This window comes from Artibeus jamaicensis, unplaced genomic scaffold (assembly GCF_021234435.1).
Source record: "Artibeus jamaicensis isolate MK-2021 breed Jamaican fruit bat unplaced genomic scaffold, CSHL_Jam_final scaffold_1019, whole genome shotgun sequence".
NCBI classification, from domain to species: domain Eukaryota; kingdom Metazoa; phylum Chordata; class Mammalia; order Chiroptera; family Phyllostomidae; genus Artibeus; species Artibeus jamaicensis.
The window spans coordinates 6,384,070-6,410,158 of record NW_026522025.1 but is presented as its reverse complement, the minus strand read 5'-3'; the positions used below and the strand labels follow the sequence as shown (position 1 = coordinate 6,410,158).

Below are 26,089 nucleotides of genomic sequence, written 5' to 3'. Positions count from 1 at the left end.
CACCAGCAGTGGGTGAACGATCCCGTTTCCCTGCTCCCTCAAGAGTTTAAATAAGACCTCTTCCAGTTGGATGGCCAAACACAAAATACCTGTTTCAGTAAATCCATATTCTTGTAATTCCCCCTTCTTCCTTCTTGATACAGGTCCAGTAACACCTAGGATATCCTCATATCCTAGTGTACTAGGATAGGAAAAATTTGAATATGTAAGTTACTCCAGGAGACAACCTCTGCTTCCTGTCTGAGCTGGGCAGGGTGGTGGTTGCCAGGGAGCCCAGTGGGAGGGAAGGCATGGGTCTCAGGGGGTTAGGCAATGAAACTGGTTGGATGGAGAGGAATATTGGAAATCACGCTCATCTACAGGGTGCTGGTCAGTGGTTAGAGTCTGGCCCAACTACACAGGGGGCAGGGTGAGTCCTGCCCATGGCGCTTGCTCTCCGGGGACTTTGGTATGCAGTCCAGATAGAGAGCAGCTGCCAGGAAGTTCACCAGAGCAGATGAGGTTTATGGGGAGAGCTGCCACTGTGGGCGGCAGCTTCAGGGAGACCAGAGAGAAGTGGAATTTCAAATGTAGAAAAGAGTACTTTTGGCAGCTAAATAGCCTACCCAATGATCCCAAAGGGATTGGCTGCTGAAGGGTCTGTCTTATAAGGTGACATTCTCTCCTTTGGTGAATTCTCTGTGATCCTGTGGGCATTCAGACTTAGACTTCTATTTTGTGAAGTTGCTGGCAGCCTATCTGTGACTCAGGAGTAGATTCTCCTCCTGAGATAGAAGAAGGTCTCAGGAACCAAATTATCCATGGAACTTGCTAAATTGAGGTTACAGGGATGGTATGTTTTCATTGTCATAATAGGCTCACGCTCTCCCTGCAAGCAGACCTCCTGGGAGGGCTGGGCAGTAAGTATGACATAGGAACACGAAGAAATAGATCCATCAAATGTTTAATGACATCTTTGTAAGACTTCTCAATTGCTAATCACATGGCAGGGGCAGTCCTGCCAATGGGCTTATACTATTACAAGTTGTTGGATCAAATCTTTGACTTTGTGACCTTCTCTTTTTTTTTCAATAGCAAAGGTTGGCGAGCTGTGCTGTGCTGTGACTCATCTTTCTCCGGAAGCCATGGGGGTTTCCAACCTCTCCTGCTTGGAGCCTTCCTAGGTCCTCCAGGTAAATTTGCATATCTCTGTTCTGATCCACTGATTTCGAAGGTCAACTCTGAGTGTAGCCTCAGCGCCTTTACTTCCAAGTTTGCGCACTTTGTGCTCATATCCTGGCCCCTGAAGGCCTCTGGGTTGGCTCGTGGACTCCAGGCTCTAGGATGGGGTCTGACAAGGGCAAAGGCCCAGTTCTGGAGGAACTTGGTGATTGAGCAGGAAATCTCAGCAGAGGGTAGGCACAGAGACTGATGGGAACTCAATGGCCTTGGTGGGGCCCTGAGACATAGCTTGTCAGAAACACTGGGAATGCCTTCAGTGAAACTGGGACCAGCCTCTGGAGGGGCCCAGCAGACTGATGTACTTGTTTCCCTAAATCCCGACTGCCCACATCAGGGCTCACCAATACCCCTAATGAATGAACTTGTAGATAGAGTGGGGGAGTATGAGTGGTCCCAACGTTAGCAATGAAAGGGCTTTAAAGTCAGGGGCCTCACAGAGAGTGAGGATTGAAACCAGACATTGGCCAACCAGTGTCTAAACCTGGCCTGTCTGTACTTCATTAGGGGTAGAGCAGAGCTGTGAATTATTTATTTATTCATCCTCTACCTTTCTACAAAATATACAAAGGCAGTCTACTTACAAAGATACACCCCCAAATAACAAGATAAAGTATTATTTCGAATCAAACAGTGTAGTAAAGAGAAAGAGTGTAGGGAAGCAGAAAGAAGTGAGGTTGGGCATGTGAGGCAAGTGCACACACACCACGGATGTTGGTAAGGCCCTTTATCTCGCTCTCGGGGAGCCACAAACTTGGACCAGGTTTTCCAGTAGCAAAGGAAAAAGGGGCATGTCCAAGACGTCTCTACTAAATATGTAGGGGCCCAAGGCACACTTTCATGTGTAAAGATAATGTCTCTCAAACACTTGAGTTTGCTCAAAGCAGAAACGATGTATGTGTCTTATTTTACTTCAGATGCATCAAACTTGGGAGATGTGATTTTGGAATTAGACAAAGCTGGGCTCAGTTTGGGCTCTAGACATTAGCTGTGTGACCTTGGAAAGCTGTTCAACCCCTCTGAGCTTCAGGAGGTTTCTGAGACGATTCAAGGGGGAATATTTTTGCTCTAATTTTCATGGGGGAAGAACCTGACACTCAGGGAAGGATTAACTTCTCCGGTTCTCTGTTTGCTTGCTATATATGTGGCTGACTCATATTTGTCTAACTTCTTAGACTCTTGGCAAAGGGGGCTCAGAAAGGTTTGAAGACGTGTTTAAGATCCCACAGCTGGGGGCAAGGACCTAAACCTGGACCTTTTGGTTCTATAGTTCTTGCTCTTTCTACTGCACACACTGCCTCTTCTCAACACCCTGATTTCAGCTGCCTGCCAGAGAAATTGCTTTTCACAAAGGGGCCCAAGTTAGCAAAAACGTCATCAGGTCAACAAGACAAGTGCCTGCTGACCTTTGCTTTGTGCTTCCATCGCTGGGTTATTTTGAGCCTTGAGGGTGTAAGGAGAGTAGCAATTGCTACCATTGCTTCATACTGGCAAGAACTACCAAGGAGAGAACTCTTGAACTGCAACCCGCTGAGTGCACGCAAGGATCCTGGCTTTCCTGGACAGCAGAAGATCCCCGCATTCTTGGGAGAAAAATTGGAGAAGTAGGAACCTTTCCATGAGACATTCTGGAATGCAGGCAAGTGGGAACAGAAGCTAGACTGGGCTCTGGAAGACCTCACTGTTGTGGAACGCAGAAGAGGAAGTGGGCGTCAGACGCTGGGCACTGGGGAACAAGATAGGGGTGGGCTTGGTGCTAGGGTGGCCTCCGTGGGGAGTCAAGTTCCTGTGCTAGTGGATGTTCACTCGCCCTGGGGATCTCTGGGGGCCGTCCGGGTGTGTGGGTTCAGTCTAGAAAAGCATCCCCTTGGCTGCAGCCTCTCAGTGGCTTCTAGCTATTTTCCACATCACCAACCAGGATAGGCTTCAAGTTCAAGGACCTCAGCCTTGCTGACACTGACAGTGGAGGGTGTCCTGGCCACATCTTCCCTTAGGTCTGTGGACTTGCTTCTGTAAGTAAAGTCCAGAGATGCTGAGGTTCAGCAGCTGAAAATACAGTGAAGTCACTTAACTTTTTTTCCTCACAAAAAGGTGAGAAGTGAAATAAACAAGATTAGGCTCCAATTAGGAGCACTTTGTCCATGATATTAATTAATTAATCAATTGATACAGTCACGATTTATGAAGTGTCCACCAAGGGTTGGGTGTGACTCTTGTTGATAGTGATACCGAAACAAAGAAGACATAGGTCCTGCCTCACAGGAGAGTCTTGGAAGGGACAGAGATACCTAAACAGGTAAGGAGGCAGGCCCTGGTCCGCAGGACCTTGTATCCAGACCAAAGAGCTGGTGGTCTTGGGAAATCACCAAGGGGTTCCCAGCAGGCAAATGGAAGGGTCTCTGGACACTTTTGAAGGTGAATTTGAGTGGAACAAGCCTGGGAGCAGAGAGAGCACCCCCCTACCCCCTGAGATTTCAGAAACATGCAAGAACTTAAGAATGATATTCAGAGGTTAAACTATTATAGGCAAAGTAATCTAGGAAGCGTTAACCGACAATCAACTTGAATGAGAACCTATATTGATTTTTCACTTGACTCTTTATGAAACATGTTTACAGCTTTTTTGAGCCCCTAAAACTCCTTTTAGATATCACCAAGTTCTCCCCATTAGTTTACTAATAGGGGATTCAGGATCTATTGCCAGAAGGTTCATAATGTCTTTCTTTGAAAGTGGGGTGAGTACTCTCATCTTGAAGAAGGGACACCTACTTGCTCCTTCCAAATGTCCTTGGGTTTTTCCTCAATCCTCCTTACCCTTTTCCTGTTCATGAGGCTGGGTGGCCTCACTGGTGTATAACTCAAGGAGGATGAGGTTGATGACTCTAGAGCATACAGAGCCACATCAGAGAGGTATTGACCCAAAATAGTTCAGGCTGGGAGGAGACCACCAGAATCCAGAGTGTTGTTAGCTGGGAGGGATCTCAGTATCTATAGCTGGAGAAAAGGTTTGGAGGGTCAAGTTCATTAGGCAAGGTGAAAATGTAAATGGAAAATGGGCGATGAAGTTAGAACCTAGGAGCAAGGTGGAGCGAGGTTGGAGGAAGAGATAAGGACAAATAGCTCACGACTTGGTACACAGAATGAGATTTGTGTGGTGTGTCCTCTTTTTGTGGTTCCTTGTGCTAGAGGTTCAGGCATGTGGTTTAACAGAACCACGCAGGGCATTCAAGGAAAACAAAAATTTAAATAGGAATGTAGGTCTAATAGGGTTTTAGAGAAATCCAGAGCAAGAATACATACATACATACATACATACATACATACATAGGTGTCTTCAAAAAGCATAAAAAAGTGGGGGGAAGTAGGGTTTAACACCTACTGTGTTAATGAACTCTAGTGGCTGAGAATACATGGCTTCTAAATAATTTTAAACACTGAACCTCTACTCAGATTACATAGACATGGTAGTGGAAATAGCTGTAAGAACAGGATATATATATATATATATAAAGACCCAGGAAAAGAGAGGCTGGAGGGGTTTGGGAAAAATATGTAAGTTAAAACCAACCAGCTTGAAGCCTTTAAAAACTGTTTTTTCTTGATGATGCAGAAGTTACCAGCTAAGTGTGTTGATGTGAGCATATTCATGACTCTCTCCTCTGCTTCACCCCAGTGGTGTTAGTGTGGGTTTCTAGATGGGGAGAGATCATTTTGGCTCATTATTTCTGACCTGGGTTGGGATGACAGGTGTCATGGCTGCCTTGAGGGCTCTCCTTGCCTCTTGTTATCACCAAGGCTGGTTGAGACCACCCTGAGGCCTCTCTTATTGCACAGATTCACCTTATTCTTAGAGGGGCACCATGATGCAAAGTTACCGTGAAGGTTGCAGAGGTGTTTCCTGGGCAAGGACGCTCCAACCCTGTGCTCCAACATAGAGGAAGGCATGAATTCCTTTAATTCACACAAAACAGCACACATGCCCACGGTGGCCTTGTCCTGATTTAATGGACTGATGTGGGCAAGTTGCTTGGTTTGTTAGAACCCGAAGTCAAATCTGCTGATGCCTGATTATGTATCTTAATGCTCTTTCCACTGTGCCTCCCACCAGCACCTTCCCTTTTCCAGACTCCTATCGTGCAAATTTCCAGCAAGCACACCTGTGACAAAGAGGGGCTGCCAGAACAGTGATCTGAGCTTGGCATCTAATAGCCTAGTGCTTTGTGTCCTTCTTGGAAACACAGCACTAGGCCTGGGAGAGAGCATATATGGGGTGTTTTTGCTGAACACCTGATCCAATCAGCCTGAAATTCTGTCTTGACTCTTCCTTAGCAACTTCGGGCTTTTTCCTTGCAGGGCAGGGTGAAGAGAGGCAAAGGAAGGTTAGGAGGGAAGGGATTGGGTGGGTTTGCAAAACATTAATAAGTATAATCTGTGTATTAATCAGTATAATCTGTGCCTTTTCCCTGACCTAGCTTGGCGCAGCTGCACTGGTCTGGAATTCCACATTCTGTTGTTCTAAGAAAACAGAACTGGCTCTATTTAGCCCTAGAAATTGTCTGTGTAGACTTTTTAAGAGAATTTGCAAACCAGATGGATTTACTGTTTACTATGTCTAGTACAAGAGAAAAGTCTTATTTCTGAAGGCCATCGACCACATGTTCTGAAAGGTTTCCCAACCACTGTTCATGTTCTGGTCACTAAACCTGGTTAATGTAGCTTTCTCACTTCTCACTCACCTGTATGCTCACTTCTTGCACCCCAGCCATGGTGCTCAGCTATTGGCTTTACTGCCCAATTCCTTTCTCTAGGAACTACACTTCTGTGTCAGTCTATGTGGGTACAATGATGGGGCTCTAACAGCCACTGCATAATCCCATCTATGCTGCTGCCCTCCCTGGTCACAGATGACTAGACCAGGAATGTGCACCCACTCATTCAAGCTTCTGGGAATTGGAATTGGGACAGTGAGAGAGATTCGGTTTTTCCTTGGGCTGCTGGCTCTGCGTGGAATAACCTGGCAGATGTTTCCACCATGTTGTTTGACGCTGCACAGAAGGGCAGATGCGGAAGTTGGTATAAATAGTATTATAAAGTCCAAACAGAAATACTGAGACCTGATTACGTGCCTTCCTCTGGGTTTCAGGAAATGCCCTTATATCCATGTGATAAAATACTCCTTTATTTTTTATTTTTTTGCACAAGTTATCGCCAGTTGGTGTCTATTAACTGCAACAATTAAGAGTCCTTTCTGATACCGTGAGTCCTTTCTGATACCGTAGCCAAATGCTTCTCAAAGTGTACTCCCTGGACCAATATCAGCATCTCCACTGGGGGACTTGTTTAAAATGCAAATTCTCAGGCTCGTCCCAGAACAACTGAATCAGAAAATCTGGAAGTGGGGCCCAGCAATCTGGATTTTAACAATCCCCCAGATACTGTCAATTTGGAGAACCGCTTACCTAGCCATCTCTTTAGTGGGTAGCAAGAGCATGGACTGGCCTAGATTTGAATCCTGGATCCGTGAACTAGTGATGTGACTCCAGGCAACTCACCTCACTTCTTAAAGACTCAGTTTTCTCAGTGGTAAATGGAGGATAGTTATGTTCATATTTGATAGCAGCTCTAAGAAAAGCATGCACATTTTGGTCCTTGAGAAGAATCCATCTTGTTCTTCTCTCTGTGGACCCTCTTCTAACATACGAGTAGTGACATTAAACTGAGTCATTCACCATGGAGACACAATCTGAACTTCTAAAGGACATCCATTGCCTAAATAGAACATGTTACTGCTCAGAGCTTATACTAAATCTGTACACCTAGATCTTAGTACTGGGGCCAGGATCCCCTAGGCTATCATTGGACAGTTGGGAATTAAACCCAATTTATCTGAAACTCATTTTGATCCTCCAGGTTTCACTGACTTGTTTTTCTACTGTGTTGTAAGAACCATGCACTATGGACCATCTCAGGATAAAACAAGGAAATTGACAAGTTTATATTTGAGGCAGGAAAGCTCAGGCTTCCGTCATTCATTTACGCATTCACTCATTCATTCACTAACACATTTATTCATCCAGTTAACACTCACGGAGTTACTTCTTGATCTAGACACCATGCTAGATGCGAGGGATTGTACCTCCTTCTTCCCCTACCGATTGTTGACAGATAACAGTAGGAGCATGGAGGTCAGAAATGGACAGGGTATGAGGGGATTAGAGTCAGGAGCTATGTCTAGCTGAAACAGAGGGTGGGTGTTAGGAAGCACCAAGGCTTGAGAGTCAGAGCCAGTATAGAATACAAATCCAGGGAAGTCAGCATCTGCTTTGGTTTCAACAGCATTCTGTTCTGCAATGAACAGCAGTGGATGTTTCCCAAAGACCTTTCAGTTGTTTGGACCACATTTGAGCTGATCCCAGATGGATGACCCCATGGTAGGTAGATTCACCCACCAAATACTGTTCATATTCTACAGAGGGTAGGCTAGTTAGCCCTCATTAAAAAAGAATCCAGTGTCTGCTACTACTTGACGGGTGAACCCATCCAACCCCAAGTGAACTCCTTCTGGTATCCAGAAAGTCTGGCTATTTTCTGGATGAATCTCCACCCAGTTCTTGGCTTTCATATCACTGGAAGTTCCAGTTATATGTAAGACGGAGTAAAAACATGGACCTTTTTGCAGGACTCTTCAGCAAATGCATGCACTTGGATGCTCCCTCCGACACGTCATTTAGGGAAGTCAGGGGCCAGTATTTCAGACACAGAAGAGGTATGGGTGGTCTGTGAGAAAAGATGTCTACTCAGTGCTTGAGTCTTGAACCCTGCCTGATATTTTAAGGGTGGTTCTTCTGTTTGCATTAATTTAAAAAATGGCTTACTGAGAGTCAAGTTGTGTTTTTCTTATTCCCAGACTTTAGATATTAAAGAAACTCAAACCAGAAATAATGACTAGCATGCCATATGGGGTTGCTGACATCCGTGACCTCATTTCACCCTTGCCACTACGCTGGAGGAGTTAATAACATTGTATTCTGACTTAGCAGGTGAGGAGGTGAGATTCATTGCATCAGAGTGTCTGAGCTTGTCGTTGACCCCAGTTTCTTGACTGCAGATTTATGCTCATTCCCCTGCACCAGGCTGTTCTCAAGGAAAATCAGTTGCCAGCACATGGGATTATAAGGAACTTGCTGGGAGAACTCAGAAATATGGAAACAAGATTATTCTCTGAGAGTTAAAATTTAAGATAGGCACAAGAGGATTAGTGAGGAGACAGGATGGCTCCCAGGACTCTGAGAGTCAGCTGATCTTAATCCAACCGTAGATTTAAACATATTTGAAGAAGGAAGGAAGGCAGAGTGACAGAGGGCAATTTGACACTCTGTCCCTGCAGTGTGCTGGGAATCCCGTGAGGTACTCCGAGTTAGGTGCTATTAGATAGTTCATTCATCTAGTTCCTCCTGCGCTGATACCTGGCTCACACGACAGCCTCCAGCGTGTGTGATGTGACATCCCAAGCAGTGTGGCCCACAGGGAGGGAACGTGCTAGCTGTGCCCTTGTCCATCAGTTCATCAGCCAACTCATAAGCTGTTGTGCACATGCCTTTATTTGTTTGTCACAACTAACCTGTGAGCAGATGCAAACATGGAGTCACAAGAAGTGAAGGGGTTTGCTGCCTGTCACAGGGCAATCACATGATGGGATGTAGATTTGACCCCTAGATAAGCTCTGGGAAAGGCTATCACTGGAGTTTCATCAAGGTGGGATTTACAGAAGAAGACTCAAGTTGTTCTGGTAATTTCTGCTCCTTACTATGGTTCTGTCCTGGAAGCTCATTAGAATGAGGTCCCCTGGGCAATTTGAAGAGCACTGTCTTCTTTGTTGGCTTTACCAGGGACTTGGACAAACAAACTGGACCCCAGTCCGGAGTTCCAGTCTAATATCAATTGACAAAGAGAGTCTAAGAACCATTTTCAGTAGCAAAAATTGTATCTTTGCTCAGATACTGCTGTACACACTGACTAAACTGTTTGGGCTGGAATTGTATCCATCCCCTCTAGTTACACTGGGAATCTCACACTTTTCATGAGCTCTGGGTAACTGGTAAGTATCAGTTCATTGAACTTCAATAAACACATCTGGAGTACTTACCTACTATGGGTAGGGCACTGAACGGTGTTCTAGGGATATGGAAACAAAGAAGACATTCTTCCTACTTCAAGAAACTTGCAGTCTAGGGTGGGAAGCATATTTTAAAACATTATAACAATACTACCTTCTCATTGCAAACAACTCAAATAATAGAGAGGCATTTAGTTTTTGGATGCTGGAGAGCCGTGGAAAGAATCATACTGAGGCCTCACACAGTGGGACTGGCATTTGAAAAGATCCTCAGCTGCAGCGTGGAGGTCGGCCTGCAGCTGGGTCCGGCTGGAAGCAGGAAGTCTGGGAGACCAGCAAGGAAGCCCTGGTGCAATCGCCCCAGAGATGAGGAGGCCTGAACTAGGGCAGAGGCCTCTGAGGTGGATTTGAGAACTCTTTGGGAGAAAAGTATGTGTTGGGTGGCTGAAGAGTAGGGAAAAATAAAACAACTTGGGCTTAGGAAATGGACCTTGCTAGACAAACTTTTTCACAAGTTAGTCTCCTGGAAGGAGAGAGTGCAGCTAACCAAACAACCCTCCTTTTTGGGCAAGGGCTCCCACCAGGTGAATGGTTTGCCATATTTCCGATTCCAGGAACTGGCTGGAATAACACTTATGCAATGGGAACACACGAGGCCCACATCCAGGAGCCCGGCCGGTGGAGAACTTGGCAAGGCTGCGTCCTCTGTGGGGTGGAAAGTCCTGCTGATCTGCTTCAAGTGAACTGCCCTTGGATGTCTGACTTCAGGGGAAGTCATCCCTGGCTGTGTGGATGACTGCAGGGATGACTGTGTGGGCAGCTGCGTGGGCCCAGAGCCACTGGCAGAGAGGAGCTAGGGGCCATGCAGGGAGGGATGTGATCACTCTTCACGGTCACTTCTATGGTAAAATAAACAGAGGACACCGTGTGGGTAGGAAGCCCTGTTCTCTCTCCTATGCAGTGAATGAAGGGAGAGCCAGGAGCCAAAATAACCTGGTCCATCTCTCCAGTGCTGCGTGACCCCGGGCAAGTCACTTAACCTCTCTGATCCACAGTGATCTTGTGTGTACAATGAGGGTATGCATAGTAGTCATCTCCTAGGGTTTTTGCCAGAATAAGAAAAAAGTGAGTGAAAACTACTAATACTACACCTAGAAACTTGGAAAAAGTAAATAAATAATAGTGCTTGAAGGGTCAGCTCCCAGGGGCTGGAGTTGGGGAGGTGGGGGGAGGCAGAGGGCCACCTGTCAAATCAAGGTACAAGTGAGGAGTATTTTATAGCAATAAAGGCAGACTAACTTTAAGCATCTGGGGTGAGTAGGCTCCTAAACACTCGCTGGCAAACCAAATGCATGCAAATCAAATCACTCTCAAAGCTTCAAGGCAGTTTCTTCTGTACAGGCATCCTGATGGAGGTCCTCTTGTGAAGCAGGTATTGCTGCTGATTACAGTGTAGTATGCTACTGTCTTACCTGGACCTCTTAGGGAGAAGAGACAATTTATCTGTGTTGACCTCAGCACCTCCTTGGTCCTCTTTCTTTTTTATTAAACCAAATAGTTTGCAGAGTCATGTATTTATGGAGTGTGCCTTAAGTAAGCCTGAAGTGTTAGTTGGACTGGATTCATGTCTCACTTTAACAGGTGAGGAAACTGATACTCAGAAGGATTGTGAAGTTCGACTAAATTCATTCAGCTGGGAAGAGGTACATTTAGAATCCAAGCCATGTCCTTTCACAGCCAGTCCAGTGTTTATTCTTGTCAGCTGTTAGCTCTTTCCGGAGACCCCTGAGTACATGTAAAAGGCATGACATGGAAGACCCCGGGAACGTGGGCAGGAAGTGAGGTGTCATCATCAGCATGGATGTTTTGTGACTGAGTGCAAGTATGTAGGACAAATACTTGGCTGAGGAGGATCCCTTCCCTTGCTCTCCACCCCGGCTGGGTATGTTGGAAAGAATTCTGGGCCACCACCACCACCTCCACCACCATTAGAATATCAATAACACGTTCTTCAGGGAACATCCTGAAAGTCCTCCCACCCAACTCATCACCAAGTTCTCAGTCTTAGACAAAGGGTCTAGCAAGAGTTAGTGAGAAATTCCTCTCAAACCTCCTGCTCTAGCCTCTCCCAGCCCAGATTCCTCTCTTTCAGTGAGCTGCACCATGGGGCAGGAGCATTCTGGGAACCCGACTTACTCACCTGCTCCATTCAGAGGCAGGACTCTTACCCTCCAAGCATTGCTCAATGCTAATGGTCATCACTGATGAGTGGTTTTCAAATTTGTGACAAGTGGGAAATTTACTCAGATTTTATTTTATAAAACTTAACATGATTGAAAAGTAGTTTCCCCATTGCTCCTCAGAAGATGGATGATCTAGCTTTGAATTCTGGTGCTTCCAGCTCAGGGAAGTGGGGTACTTGATTGAGGGGGTACGGCAAAGACTCTTGGAGAAGGTGGCATTTGAGCTGAGACCTGAGTGAGGCAAAGGAGCTAGCATGTAAAGAGATGGAGAAGGACATTCCAGAGGAAGGGAACAGTGGGTACCCAGGCCTTGAGGCAGGAAAAACTTCGGAGTGGTCAAGAAACAAAAAAATGAGCATATCTGGAACTCAGCGTGTGGCCAGCAAGCAAGGAATGGAGGGGCAGCTAATGAAGATGGGGAGGCAGGTGGGGCAGAGGCTGCAGGACCTCAGCTTTCCATTTATAAATGCAGGTAATAGCCATCCTGCTAAGACTGTAGATAGCTGAGGGAACATTGCTAACTGAGACACTATTACAAGTCTAGGTCACATGGTCTTGGCAATATTTCTCCAAGGACTAGTGGGACACCTCAGTACAAGGCTCACTGTGGGCTGCATTGTTTTCCTGACTTTCCTATCACCTGATAGGCAAATGAGCAAATGGCAAAACCAAAAAAGCTACTGGTGTGGTGAGAGTGCCCTTCTTGTGGCCATCTTGTAATTAGCATGTAAGTTGTCATTTTTTTTTTTAATCCTCATCTGAGGACATGTGTACTGATTTTAGAAAGAGGGGAAGGGAGGGAGAGAAAGAGAGAAACATCGATGTGAGAGAGAAACATGGATCGGTTGCTTCCCATACAAGCCCCGACCAGGGACAGAACCTGCATCCTAGGTAGGTGCCCTGACCGTGAATCAAACCCGTAACCTTTTGGTTTATGTGGTGATGTTCCAACCAACTGAGCCACACTGGCCGGGGCTCACACGTGGGTTTTCAGTGAGGAGCTCAGACAGGCATGTGATCACTGCCATCTCTAGCACCATCATCTTAGAACTGCAAGAGCCGAGGAAGGCCTGAGAGAATTGAACCTGACGTCAGACCTTTTCCGAGCAGCCCACTTTTCATACTGTCTGCAGGAGGTTAGTCCTCCCTCTGTCCATGTTTTGTGGCACAATGTGTCCTCTGACCAAAGCAAAGCTCACTTATCTTTGCACAATTTTTCAAAAACACATAAGGCTCTTCTTTCAACAATAGAGCCCAGGAAAGGTGGAGAGGGAGACAACCTTATTTCTGTTGTAAGGCTGACGAGGCACTGAATAATCCCAGGTGAAAAATACCATGGGCTTGCTTTGTCCTTCAATCTAGAGCTTACAGTCAGGCAATCATATTTAAGCTCTGGTTCCTAGGCTATGTACGTATCTCTTTTAACAATTACATGAGCACTTCAGAGATGTGATAACTGTCTCCCCTGCAGTCTAAGCACAGCCATGTCCCAAGAGCTGCTTTGAGAGGAAACTCACTGTTTCCTTCTCATGCATGGCTTCTGAGCCACATGGTGTGGCCCATTCTGCGTCTTTATACCACTTTTATGCTACTTTATACTACTTTCAAGTCCACTGCTTCCGCTTTACTTTCTGGCCTGGCCTTGCCCTTGGACCCTGGTGATCAGGTTTATTTATTCTGCCAACGCTGGGGCTCCCTCTCAACCCTGAATTCTAGTCCTTTGTAATTTGACTTGTGCCTGGGACCCCATCAGCCTTGGTGTGCTCCCACCATGGGCAATTCCACTGGGCCTCTGGGGGCCCCACAAGCAAGAACTCACATGCAGAATTACCCAGTTGGTCACTTGGTCTGCCCCAGGACACACTGAATTCATACTCCAGGCTGTGGCATCTTCCTCTAGCTCTAAGGGAATGCATTCACTCAATGTCCACACAAATTATCTGGCACTGTCCTGGGTTGGGATTACAAGGAAAGGGGGTGGGCTTGCCATAACAGAGAGAAAACAGACGACTTTGAGAAATTGGAGTTCAAAGTAAAGCTGCATCAGTTAGTCATGTGACCTTGGGAAAATTCCTTGACTTTTTGAGCCTCAGTTGTCTCATCTGTGGAATGGAGATAATTACTACCTTACATGGCGATGGGTGACTTAGAATATTCAGTGAGGTAAAGTATTTAAAACACTTGGCATTCAGCAGATGATGAATGAAAGATAGCTATGTGCAAACACCGGCATATCCACAGATACACTGGTCTATTTTTAAAAGAAAACAAACCCCAAACATAAGCCTTAAATGTTAAGAAATTACCTAATGTTTCTCCAACTTTCCCCCCCCGTGTCCTCTTCTTCCTTCTCCCTGTCTACGAGCATGTAACTGGTACATATCAAATGAGGTAGCCAATGTGGAATTGTTAACTTATTGGCAAACAAGCTTTCTAAAACGGGGCTCCCATCACTGCGTGCGCCCGTGGCTGTGTGTGCTTGTGCGCATCTGGTGAAATTAACAAGTGATCTGTGTGACACTAGGCGGGGCCCTTTTGTCTGTATTCTCCTATTTGCTTTTGTTTTTAAATTGTAAAAACACAAAACATAAAACTTGTGGCCTCCACAATTTCTACGAGCAAGTTTAGCATGTAGAAACATCCTCACCTGTTGTGCAACCAGTCTCCAGAAATTTCTCACCTTGCAAAACTGAAACTCTCTACACCCATTAAACACCTTCCAACTTCCCCATCCTCCCCAACCCGGCAGCCACCACTCTCCCGTCAGTCTCTGTGAACTGGGCTGCTCTAGGTGCCTCACAGAAGTGGACTCATACAGAATTTGTCTTGTCAACTGGCTTGTGTGGTCTCCTGGGTGACCCTCACAACCAGCCTGTGAGACATGCTTTGCTATTATTCCTACCTCATGACGGAGAGGAGATGAAATACCAGGGGCATAAGATATCATGCACAGGCAGGAGCCAACTCGTGTTCAAGTTGGGGTGTACAGGTATATGTACATGAGTATATACTGAAAGTTGTGTATAAAAATAGGCAACATACACTTATGTACATGTTGAAATCTCTCCTCACATATAAATAGTCACTTGTTTATAAACATATAACTGTAAGTGGCATCATTTTAAGAGGGAAGAATTTTTTGGTTCCCAATCTGTCCTGTGCGATTGTCGTGAACTTAGAAATAAAGAACATAAAGTAGTCCCTAGTTACTGCCACACTTTGCAAGTTTATTTGGGGAAATCTATGTAGTTGATGGAAAGAATGTAGGCATGGGAGCTTCAACCCTTATGGTACTAGCTGGGGAGCTCAGGTTTCCCTGTCCATTCTCTTTCAGGTGATAATACTTACTCTCTAGGGTAGCTCAGAGAATCTTGGAGGCTGGTATATTTGAGGGTCCAGCCCTGGCTCTTTCTTATTCCTACTTCCACACCATGCCCATCTCAGGAATTCCTTCCTGCCTCTGTGTGCTGGGTTTTAACAAAGGCTTGCCTTCCTTCCTTCCTCCCTTCCTTCCTTCCTTCCTTCCTTCCTTCCTTCCTTCCTTCCTTCCTTCCTTCCTTCCTTCCTTCCTTCCTTCCTTCCTTCCTTCCTTCCGCCATCTCTCCCTCTTCCCTCCTGTCCTTTGTCCTTCTATCTTTCTTCCCTCTAAGCTAAATGGTCCCATCTCTTGTGCCTGTGAAAGAATTCACTAAGAAATTTAATTCCACTTTCAGGCCAACTCCAGAACTCCCACTGCTGTCAGGGAGATTTCTAGGCCTTTAATGAGGGGAGAATTTGATCCTAAGACTCCTGTTAAGATAAAGGCCTGGTTGCTTTATTAACTCTATCCAGCTGGGGTACCAACTCACAGAGAAATAATTAAACACTCCCAGTCTAAGAAAGGTCAGGTCTCAGAGAAAACCTGGCCTGGATATTGTGAGAAAGGAAAGAAGGGTGATTATTTACCTCTCTACCAGGAATCATTTATTGAGAAACTAAACCTGATCTTTTCCTTTCTGGAAGAATGCTTTTCCTCTCTCCTCCACAACTCTGGACTTTATCTTAAAGTGCATCTTTACTCATTCAGCTGTCAACAAAACGTTGCTGCCACCAATCCAATGCCAACAGGTGTTCCCCATCTGAGGTGCGGTAAAAAGAGACTCTTCAGGTAAATAGTTTGCAAACTGGGGAAATGCAGCCTCAGGTGGAAACTGGCACTATGCTCTCCCAAGATAAATGGGGGACTTGTTTATAATGGGGGGGCCCAAAAAACCCATAATGATGGGCCCCTTATAATATAGGCTCCCCCAGCTGGGTGAGCATTCTAGAAACCCATCTCGATCAGTGTACCAGCTGGTGTTGTTGTGAGAGGCTGAATTCAGCTTCAGTGAATTTTTTGGAAGACTCTTTAAATGCATTTACCTATTTTGATGATGAGTGACTTATGAGCACACCTGCCCACTCCATGCCGAGTGTTCAGCAGTTTTTGAACAAAAACAGCATGACCTCCATGCCTCACCTTCCCTGTTCACCTGATCTTGCCTCAAGCACCTTGTATTTGTTTCCCCAGATGAAAAAACTCCTCAGATGGAACCATTTTGCCAATGCAGAAGAGGTCAAACGAAAAACAACAGAAGCACTGAAAGTCATCAAAATCGATGAGTTCGAAAACTGTTTTTTTCTTTCAAAATTTCTTTTCTTTTCAAAATTTTAATATATTTTATTGATTGTACTATTACAGTTGTCCCATTTCCCCCCCCTTTATTCCCCTCAGCCCTGTATTCCCCCCTCCCACCACCATTCTGCCACCCTAGTTCATGTCCATGTGTCACACATATAAGTTCTTTGGCTTCTCCATTTCCCATACTATTCTTAACCTCCCTCTGTCTATTTCCTACCTACCATTTACGCTTCTTATTCCTTGTACCTTGTCCCTTATTCTCCCCAATCCTCCTCCCCATTGATAATCCTCCATGTGATCTCTATTTCTGTGAACCTGTTCTAGTTGTTTGCTTCGTTTGTTTTTGTTCTTTAGGTTCAGTTGTCAATAGTCATGAGTTTGTTGTCATTTTATTGTTCATAGTTTTGATCTTCTTTTTCTTAGATAAGTCCTTTTAACATTTCATATAATAATGGCTTGGTGATGATGAACTCCTTTAACTTGACCTTATCTGGGAAACACTTTATCTGCCTTTCCATTGTAAATGATATCTTTGCTGGATAGAGTAATATTGGATGTAGGTCCCTGATTTTCATGACTTTGAATACTTCTTTCCAGCCCCTTCTTGCCTGTAAGGTCTCTTTTGAGAAATCAGCTGATAGTCTTATGGGAACTCCTTTGTAGGCAACTCTTTCCTCTTGCTGCTTTTAAGATTCTCTCTTTATCTCTAGTCTTGAGTAACTTAATGATGATGTGCCTTGGTGTGTTCCTCTTTAGGTCCAGCTTCTTTGGGACTCTCTGATCTTCCTGGACTCCTGGAAGTCTATTTCTTTTGCCATACAGGGGAAGTTGTTTTTCATTATTTGTTCAAATAAGTTTTCAATTTGTTGCTCTCCTCTTCTCCTTCTGGCATCCCTATGATTCGCACGTTGGAATGTTTAAAGTTGTCCCAGAGGTTCCCGAGCCTCTCCTCATTTTTTGAATTCCTGTTTCTTCATTCTATTCTTATTGAATGTTTATCTCTTTTTTCTGCTCCAAACCATTGATTTGAGTCCCAGTTTCCCTCCCTTCATTCTCGGTTCCCTGTGTATATTTTTTATTTCACTTTGCATAGCCTTTACTTCTTCCTCTATTTTACGACCATAGTCAACCATTTCTGTGAGCATCCTGATTACCAGTGTTTTGAACTGTGTGTGATAGGTTGGCTATCTCTTGATAACTTAGTTTTATTTTTCTGGAGCTTTGATCTATTCTTTTATCTGGGCCGTTTTTGTTGTTGTTGTTGTTTCAGCCTGCCTGTTACATGGTAAGGGGCAGAGCCCTAGGTATTCACCAGGAAAGAGCAACCCACATCACTGTGTTGTGGTGCTGTATGTGGGGGAGGGTTCTGAGAATGAACAGTGCCGCTTGCTCAGCTCTCTGGCTTTCAGTCACTTCCTCTGTTACCCACAAGAAAATTGGGCCCTTCTGGTGTTGATTCCTGAGTGGGTGGTTTTGTGTATGTTCTAGGACCCTGGGGGTCTCTCCAACAAACTCTCCTGTAAGGCTGGAGTTTCTCCTGTCACAGCAACCCCCACAAGTTTTTTCAGTCAGAGGTTTTGAGGCTTTATTTAGCTGTGTTGGAATCCTGGGTATGCAGTTTGTCTTGCTCCCCAGTTGTTCTTCCTGGTTTATCTGTAAGCCAGTGTGGGACCACCCACTCTTCCAGCCACCACCTTGTCTGCCCTGGTCCTCTAACCCCTGCCTTGCTGTGAGTCCTCTCCACTCTGTCTGCCCATCTCTGCCCCTCCTACAGGTCTGGGTGAATGTTTCTTCTTTAGCTCCTTGGTTGTTGGACTCCTGTACTGTTCAATTTTCCGGCAGTTCCGGTTATGTCTTGTTTTTAAATTTGTTGTTGTCTGCCTTTTGATTGTGTAAGGAGGCAAAGTGTATCTCCCTACACCTCCATCTTGGCCAGAAGTCCCCAAAACTGTTTTAAGCAGTTGAAAAATGTCTCAGTAGGTTATTGCATCAAATGGAGAGTGCTTTGAAGGTGACTGAAGTTTAAACATATAAGAATAAACACCCAATCTTTTTATATTTAAATAAATTTCACTTTGGGTCCCCCCTTGAATATAAAGTACTTGCCATGGTGATCTCTGGTCCATTTTTATGCAAATTTGCAGTTTGATCAGTCCACATAGCACTGTCCTGATTGTTCAGAATGTCGCATCCTGACTGATTATTATGGAGTCACTCTGATTGGTCAGTAAAGGTACAAATGGGGGACATAGCCTTGCAGGTCCAATTGGCTGGGGCAGGTCGAAGGATGATTCCAGGGACTCCTTTAGAGGGGTTGGATTAGAAGGCAGGAATATAGCGCAGGAGGCTTGGTAGCCTAATCTGTGGCTTTTCCCTGAAATGCAGCATGTGTGAGAGGCCTCCTGTAAATAACAGCTGCTGGACTCTAATTATGAATTTGGGCCCAATTAACCACAATAAGTCCTTTTTGACAGGTATATTTCTTCTTGGGGTCAACACAACAAATATTTATTGAGTACCTACTATGTGCCGGATACTATGTTAAGTTTGGGGTGAGGACTGGGGTACTTAGAAGATATCCAGCTCATTAATACCATTTTATATTAAAAGAGATGAAGGCCCAGAGAAAAGTAACTAATCTAGGATAAGAGACATAGTCAGGACCTGTTCCTACTGTCACCGCCATAAAATAATTCCTCATCCCAGGCAACTCTGACCCCCTCCTGTCTCCTCCCACACTCCCTGATCTCTCCTTTTTGTAGCTGGCACCTCAGAGTTTTTACTGTGCAAGTGCACTGCAGATGTAACCATTCCTATGCCCATCTTACCTTACTGCAGGTAAACAGTTTATTAAAATACATGAAGTTCAATGAATACAGCGGGATAAGGGAAGACTTTGTTCCAAAGGAAGAATTTAAATTGTCTTAGAAGGAAGAGAGCAGTGCTCAGGAGAGAGATGAAGGGTTAGATAGGGGCCTGTGTTGTGTGTATAGGTCGCTAAGGAAGGAGGTGATAACCTGAGTGAACACTGATAAAAAACCCAGTATGTTTGACTGGTCATTTGAAGGCCTGAACTTGAAGGCGTATTCATGAGGCAGGCAAGTGGGGAGGAAGACGGAAAGGGATGGCCCTGAGCTTGTTGTGGGGTGATAGAGTTCAGATAGTTATTCTATTAATTTGCTAGCTGTGTGACTTTAGGCTAGTCACTTACCTCAGCTTGTTCACTCTTCTGTTATGCTAACCGCTGCTAGGGGGCTGCAAGCCTCAAGTGCAGCTACACAGGTTGACAGCACATGGCCCATTCCCAGCTGGCTCTAGGTGTGCAGGACAAATTAGTGTCATCTTTCAACAGTGGAATGTTCTGCTTTGTGGGTTTGTAATGCAAGATCTATAAGGCAGCTAAAGGTTAATCATGAAGCATAAAATGGTAAACTTAGAGAGTTTGAACAGTGCCTCTAAGCCAGAAGATGTTGGAGGTTTGGGAGAAGTGAACAAATTATCCTTTCGTTTGCTTTTGTCTGTTCTTTTGTTTTTAGGAAACTGTGGTCAGGACATGTAAGAAATAGGAATCCGGAGGCAGATGGGGTGGGGAGTTGCTTAAAGGACTGAAATAAGAAGAGAAATTCCCTAAAACAATGTGCAAATTACTGGAGAGGAAAGGTAGAAACAAATTAGAAAAGAACAACAATAATTAAGATCCCTTGAGTACTTGCTATGTACCAGGTACTATTCTAAGAACTTTAAAGACTTAACACATTTAATATATCAAGTGTATTAACTTGTCCTGTATTCACAACATATCTCTGATGAAAATCATTCTCAACACCATTAGGAGGTGGGGAAACTGAGGCACTGAGCGGTTAAGGTGCAAAAAAGGCATGTCTCTCTTCCTATGCACTTTCAGAATGGGTTTTTAAAAATTTTTAAATGTGTGGGTGTTTCCTTTTAGAATATTTTAGACTATTTTCTCCACAACTTGCAGGTATTGTAGTAATGTGCATTAATGGATATCCTGAGCGTATTCCCCTTTGTCTTTATAATGATAATTTTAATGGTGGTCTAATATTTTATTGAATGGCTATATCAAGCTATTTTTTGCTGCTCGCACGAACATTTTGGGACATAAATCTTTGACAACACCGCTTATCATGTTTTAAAGATACATTTCCTGATGTTGAATTCCTGAATGAGATGAAGTAACCATTTTCATGGATCTTAACTCATATTGCCAATTTGCTTTTCCCACAGGGTTGGACATATTCACAGTGTCCTTGACAATGTAGAAGGTTATCACTTTCACCACATACTTGCCAGCATTAGGTATTATTATCATTATTGGTAGGTTTATTGGGGAAAATATGGTCAACCACTTCAATTAAAATTTGCATGTCTTTAATTATTATTGGGGTTGATCATTTTTCTTCATGTGGAATTGATACTTGTGGTTCTTCTTTAATGATATTGTGTGTGTGTGTGTGAAAGCAATATTTTCAAAGCAAAAATCTGCATGTCAGGAAGAGTGACACATATAATGAAGGAAGCTTCCGAGCCTGGCAAACCGGGAGAAAGGCCGTGCCCTGACCTTCCTGACACAGGGCGAGGGCGGAGCCCCTAGTGAACTCTGTGCCCCCAGTGGCCGCGCTGTTCGAGGAAAAGGGGAGGCTGCCGTCTTCTGGCTATTTTCTCCTTCCTTTTTATGAGACAAGTAAAATACCTTCACTACAAAAAAAAAAGGAAGATTAAAAAGAAAAATCATCCATATTGCCACCATTCAGAAATAAGCTCTTTATTATTTTATGAAATATGCTTACAGAATCTCTCTCTTTTAACTATCAACCATGTATACTATGCACACACACACCCCTCTGTGTAATGGCATCTACTTTGAGCTCTTATCCTCCCAACAAGGTGTTTCTGGCTCCTACCTATCCCTCCTCTTTCATTCTCTCTTATCACTGAAATGATCTAGCCTTTTTTTCATTCCCTTATTCACACTCGCTTAACAGGCCCTAGACCTTGGGGTCACAACTTTAACGTCCTAGGGGAATTATGTCTGACTCTGAACCAAGTGGTAGAGTTGCCTGCAGTTATTTCTGTTGTTTGTTTTTTAAACCAGATCCTATTTGCTGCCATGTCCTTTTAATTGACAGAGGACAGCTTGGCTTGATTCAGAAGTAGGCACATGAGCTACATCTTTTGTGTGTGCTATGCACGTGATCACTTTGGTGCAACTTTAGTCGATTTTCTCCAAAGATGTGATGAAAACGTCCATATGGGGCTGACCTCATTATTTCTGTGATTAAAGAATTACAGTTTCAAGGGCACATTTCTTCATAGGCCCACTTTATGAACGAGGAGCCTCATTCTTTTCTGAAAAAAGTGAGAGTGAGCTGGGCGGATAACCATAGGAAATACATTCCAGGCAGGGGGCACAGCAGCTGTGAGCTGAGAGGTGGGAAGGTGCGAGTGGGAGGCCCAGTGAGGAGGGGTGTGCAGGATTGCTTGGGCTGGCATGAATGGGAGACAGCATGGTGGGAGAAGAGGGGAGAGAAGTGCTGACAGTTTAGAGCCCTGTAGGATATTCTAAGGACTAGCTTATACTGAGTGAAAAAGGAAATCATGGAAGAATTTGAATAGAAAACTGATACATGATCTGATTTTATAAAGTATCACCACGCTGCTGAGTGAGAAACATCTATAAAGGGGCAGGGGTGGAAGCTGGAAATCCAGCTGGGAGGCGACTTCAGCAATAACCCAAGCAAGGGGTGATGGAGGCTTGGATCTTGGGGGCAATGGGGTAGGTGGTGAGAAGAGGTGGAACTGCAGAAGGTGGAGCAGGCTTTGCTGATGGATGGGAAGTGGGTGTGAAAGTACAATAGGACTTGAAAGTCTTGTACCCACACAACGAGTACAATGGAGTTGCCATTTACTAAAATGGGAAAGTCAGGGAAGAGCAGAAATCAAGAGTTTGGTTTAAGGCAAATTCACTTTGAGATGTCCATTACATGGTCTAGTTGAGATGTTAGGTATGGATTTAAATATTTGGGTTTTGGGGAGAGGTCTTAGACAGAGTATTATTTAAGTATTTTGGCATATACATAGTATTTAAAAACCATGAGTAAGATCATTAAAGAACTGTGAGCATAGAGAGAAAATAAAAGGTCCCTGAGGACTAAGCTATCCAGCATTTCAAAGTGGCACAGTGAGGGGGACCTATTGCAGAGGAGGAAATTGGAGCTTGGGGAGTTAAGCAATTTGCTTCCCAGTGAGTAGCAGAGATGGGAATCCAAGCTCCATGAGTCTGATCCCTTAGCACTACTCCAACTGCCGAGCAAAGAGGTCTCTTCCTGGAGTCATAATACATGGGTGGCTTGCCAGGGCCTCCCCTCTAACTAGGCTGGGACAGCAGGCTATGCCCTCAGGTGTGAGCAAATGACACTTCACACACTGGTAGAACCAGATGACACATCCATCAGCTCCACCTGGTGTAGTACTCAGGGATCTCAAGGGAGGAAGAAAGAGCTGGTAATTAAGAAAGATTCCTTTCCTGAGCTACAGTGGGTCACGGTGACTGTCAGGGTTGAAAGATTGATGGCTTAATAAAGACCACCTGAAAAGGCAATTGACCAGCAAGAGAAAAAAATCATTGCTACCCACTTACTGCCCATAGGATCTCAGAGACCCACTATGAAAGCAGAGCTGCTTGGAACTATCCATACCAGACATCACAGGGCCCCCTTTTAGTTGTGAATAATCCTCCACCAACCACAGGATGCATCCCTTCGTTCATTGATAAACAGTACCATCTGCCCCGTTCCATGGCTGGATATGTAGAGATAAAGAGGACACAGTCCTGTTGCTCTCAGGAGCTCAAAATATCCTGGAGGTCATGACTACATTCAAGATTCCAAACAAGAGAAGTGTTCCATGTTATAAGACTGAATGTGTTTTAAAAATTCATTTTTATTATGGTATAGAGAATTAGAGCCCAGCATGCAGTAAATCCTCAATAAGTTATTCACTGAAGTATGTGTGTGGATCCATGGAGAAAGGGCCCAGAAGTGAAAATTAGGACCAATATTACAGCTACACATTTGCTTAAAACAACAACTACAACAAACGACAACTTTATGACTTCAGATAAGTCATTCTTTGCATCTTAGTTTGCCCATCTGTTGAAAAGCAGGTTAGGTTAAATTATCCTTGCAGATGTTTTTATATCAAAGGCTAGAATTTGTTGAAAAATCTGAAAATCCACAATCAAAACTCCCCTTCTTAAAATGCTGCTGAATGCCACAATGCATGTTTCATGGGACAGGCATTCTAGAGGGCCTAAGAAAGAAGACAGCTGCAGGCATGCAGTGCCCCTTGCCATTCTGATTGTGGAGCCACCACTTCTCCAGTACTCTTCAGATCCCCCTTTTTCAGGAGTTTAGTTGATGGGGGCTTGGCTGGGCAGGGTGCCATACAGCAGCCCAACAGTGGCAAGGTCAAGAATATGTGAGTTACCTTTGCCTTTTTCAGTGCCTGCCAGCATCGGTACACATGTTGGCCAGGAATATGGCTGCTGTAGAGCTTCCTCACGGCTTGAGCCAAATGGCTGGTACCCCAGTCCAGAATTCTGGCAAATGGAAGGCATGTTGCAGAAAGGAAAGGTGCTCTTTTCAATGACACCTCCTGAAAGAGGATTTGCTGAGTATTCTCATTCAGTACAGAGGGTTCCTGTTTGGGAGCTCCTAGCCTCGAAATTTCCTAAGGAAGACAAGCCCTGAGGCTGCAGTTTCTCTGCTTGTCACCAGCCCATTTGTTCTGGCTTTTTCTCCACAGGGCAATTATATAGCCTCCAGCGAGGATCTGTCCTCAGTCTCCTTCCAGTCTATTTTCTACGAAGGAACTTGAGTTATCTTTTTGGGGGGGAGAGAGAGAGAGAGAAAGGAAAACTCTTCCTGCTATGAGCCCTCCAAACACCCAGCATGCCTGCAAGTCCCTTCCCAATCCTTTCTTGTCACATTGTGTTGCTGTCCTTTCCATCACCAATTCCATCCACTTTTGATTTCTTAAATTTGCCATGATCCTTCTCACCTCAGGAGTTTTGCCTCATCTTTTCTTTCTGCTTAGGCTTCTCTTCTCTCTGCCCTTCCCTTCTTCCTCCTCTGATTATGTTCAGCTGCTCAGACAGTCCTTCCTTGCCATTTTACCTGAAGTGAAAGCCCTCACTCTTTTCTGGCCTGGCTTATTGTACACTGCAGCATGCAGATATTTTATTCGTGTTTCTTTGTGTTTGCCCCACCACTCCTACTAAACTATAAACAGTAAACTCCCAGGAGAGCAGAAGCCATTTCTATGTTATTTATGGTTGCCTGCCTCTACAGTGCCTACCTTAGTACCAGGCACATAGTAGGTGCTTGATAAATGTTTGCTAAATGACCCATCTGGTTGTGCTTACCTTCCTAAAACCAATCCCCACCCCATCCCACTTAGCCCTGCTACACCAGCGTGTTGGCAGTTCCCCTCACAGGCAGCATTCTTCCTATCCCCTGCTTCTGTGCCTCTGCCCAAAATCCCCTTCTTTCCTATGCTTTGCCTGAAAAAGTGAACTCATCCTTCAATGCAGCTCAAATATCATCTCCTTCTTGATGTGTATCCATCTCCTTTGTCCAAACAAAAAGCACCTGTTCCATGGTCTGCACATACCTGAACCACAACCCCCATCACTCTGCCTTGTGCTCGACTGTTTCTACATCTAGCTAAACTTTTTGGGAGTGAGGAATATATCTAATTCGTCTCTTATACTCACTTCTTAAAAGTGTTTGTCACATAGTAAGGGGTGGATGAATGTGGAGGAAATGCATGTTTGGTGAAATTTCCCTGTGTGGAGTCTTCCTCTCTGAGAAATCCCTATGTACATACCTCCTGTTTGAATATTCCCTCTTTGAAATTTTCTCTGGGCCTCCTGGGTTCAGGAAGATCATCTCTCTGAGTTTTGTCTTTTAGGGTGAGGCAGTCAGTTTGGTTTAGAAAGCAGAGTTTGCTATTACCTGCTTTAAAAAAAACCTTTAGCAATTAGCACAGATCCCCTGGTGGGTAGAGTAGCAAGGAGCCAATGTTCCCCAATACTTTGTTTATTGCTCTACCCAGTGGTAGGACTGGTTGTTAAGGATTCATTCATTCACTCTATCCATTATTCTCCTGCTATGTGTCAGGTATTGAGTTTGTGCTGTGGTCATAGAGATGAAATAAGTCCTGCTCCTGAAGTATTTATTGTGGGTAGGGGAGTGCTGATAGACAGACAGAATAGTGTGATCAATGCTCTGATGTGGTATGTGTTTTAAGAGTCTTGTGGGAACATGGGGAAAGGAGAGCATTCATCTACCTGAGGAGTGGTTAAGGAAATCTTCTGAATGTAGGGGTTCTATTTGTTGACTTCTGGTAGGTGAGCAGAAATGCTTTGGTAGGTCAGGGAGGTCAGAAAGGGAGGAAAAGAAAACTAGGAAAGATAGAGGAAACAGCACTCACAAATGGCATGAAGCAAGGAGTAGTAGGTGTGGTTGAGAAATTATGAGGCATTCACTGAAATCCAGAACTTTGCTGCTTTGCTGTGTGGACCATCAGGGTTGGCATCACCTGGGAACTTGCTGGGTCAGCAGGATGTGGAGCTCTACCCTGGACCAACTAAATCAAAATCCATTTTCACAAGATTTCCAGTTGGTTCCTGCCCACATTAAAGTATAAGAAACAGAGGGTTCCAGCCAAGATGGAGGTGTAAGTAGAAACACCTTACTCACTTCTTTGCACAGACAAAAGAAGGATAACAATCAATTTAAAAACAATAGATAAGTATAACTGCCAGAA

General features: G+C 44.5%; 1 long non-coding RNA gene across 3 annotated transcripts in view; it reads left to right on the top strand.

The window, feature by feature from the left end:
• LOC119055716 (uncharacterized) overlaps positions 1-26,089 on the top strand; it is a 47,982-nt gene that overhangs the window by 5,463 nt on the left and 16,430 nt on the right. For 2 of the 3 annotated variants that reach the window (XR_008389707.1, XR_008389706.1), the window contains exons 4-5: positions 1,075-1,172; positions 16,127-20,557. This is a non-coding gene — a long non-coding RNA (uncharacterized LOC119055716). The remainder of the gene's footprint in view (positions 1-1,074; positions 1,173-16,126; positions 20,558-26,089) is intronic. The other variant, XR_005083741.2, reaches the window with a different exon arrangement.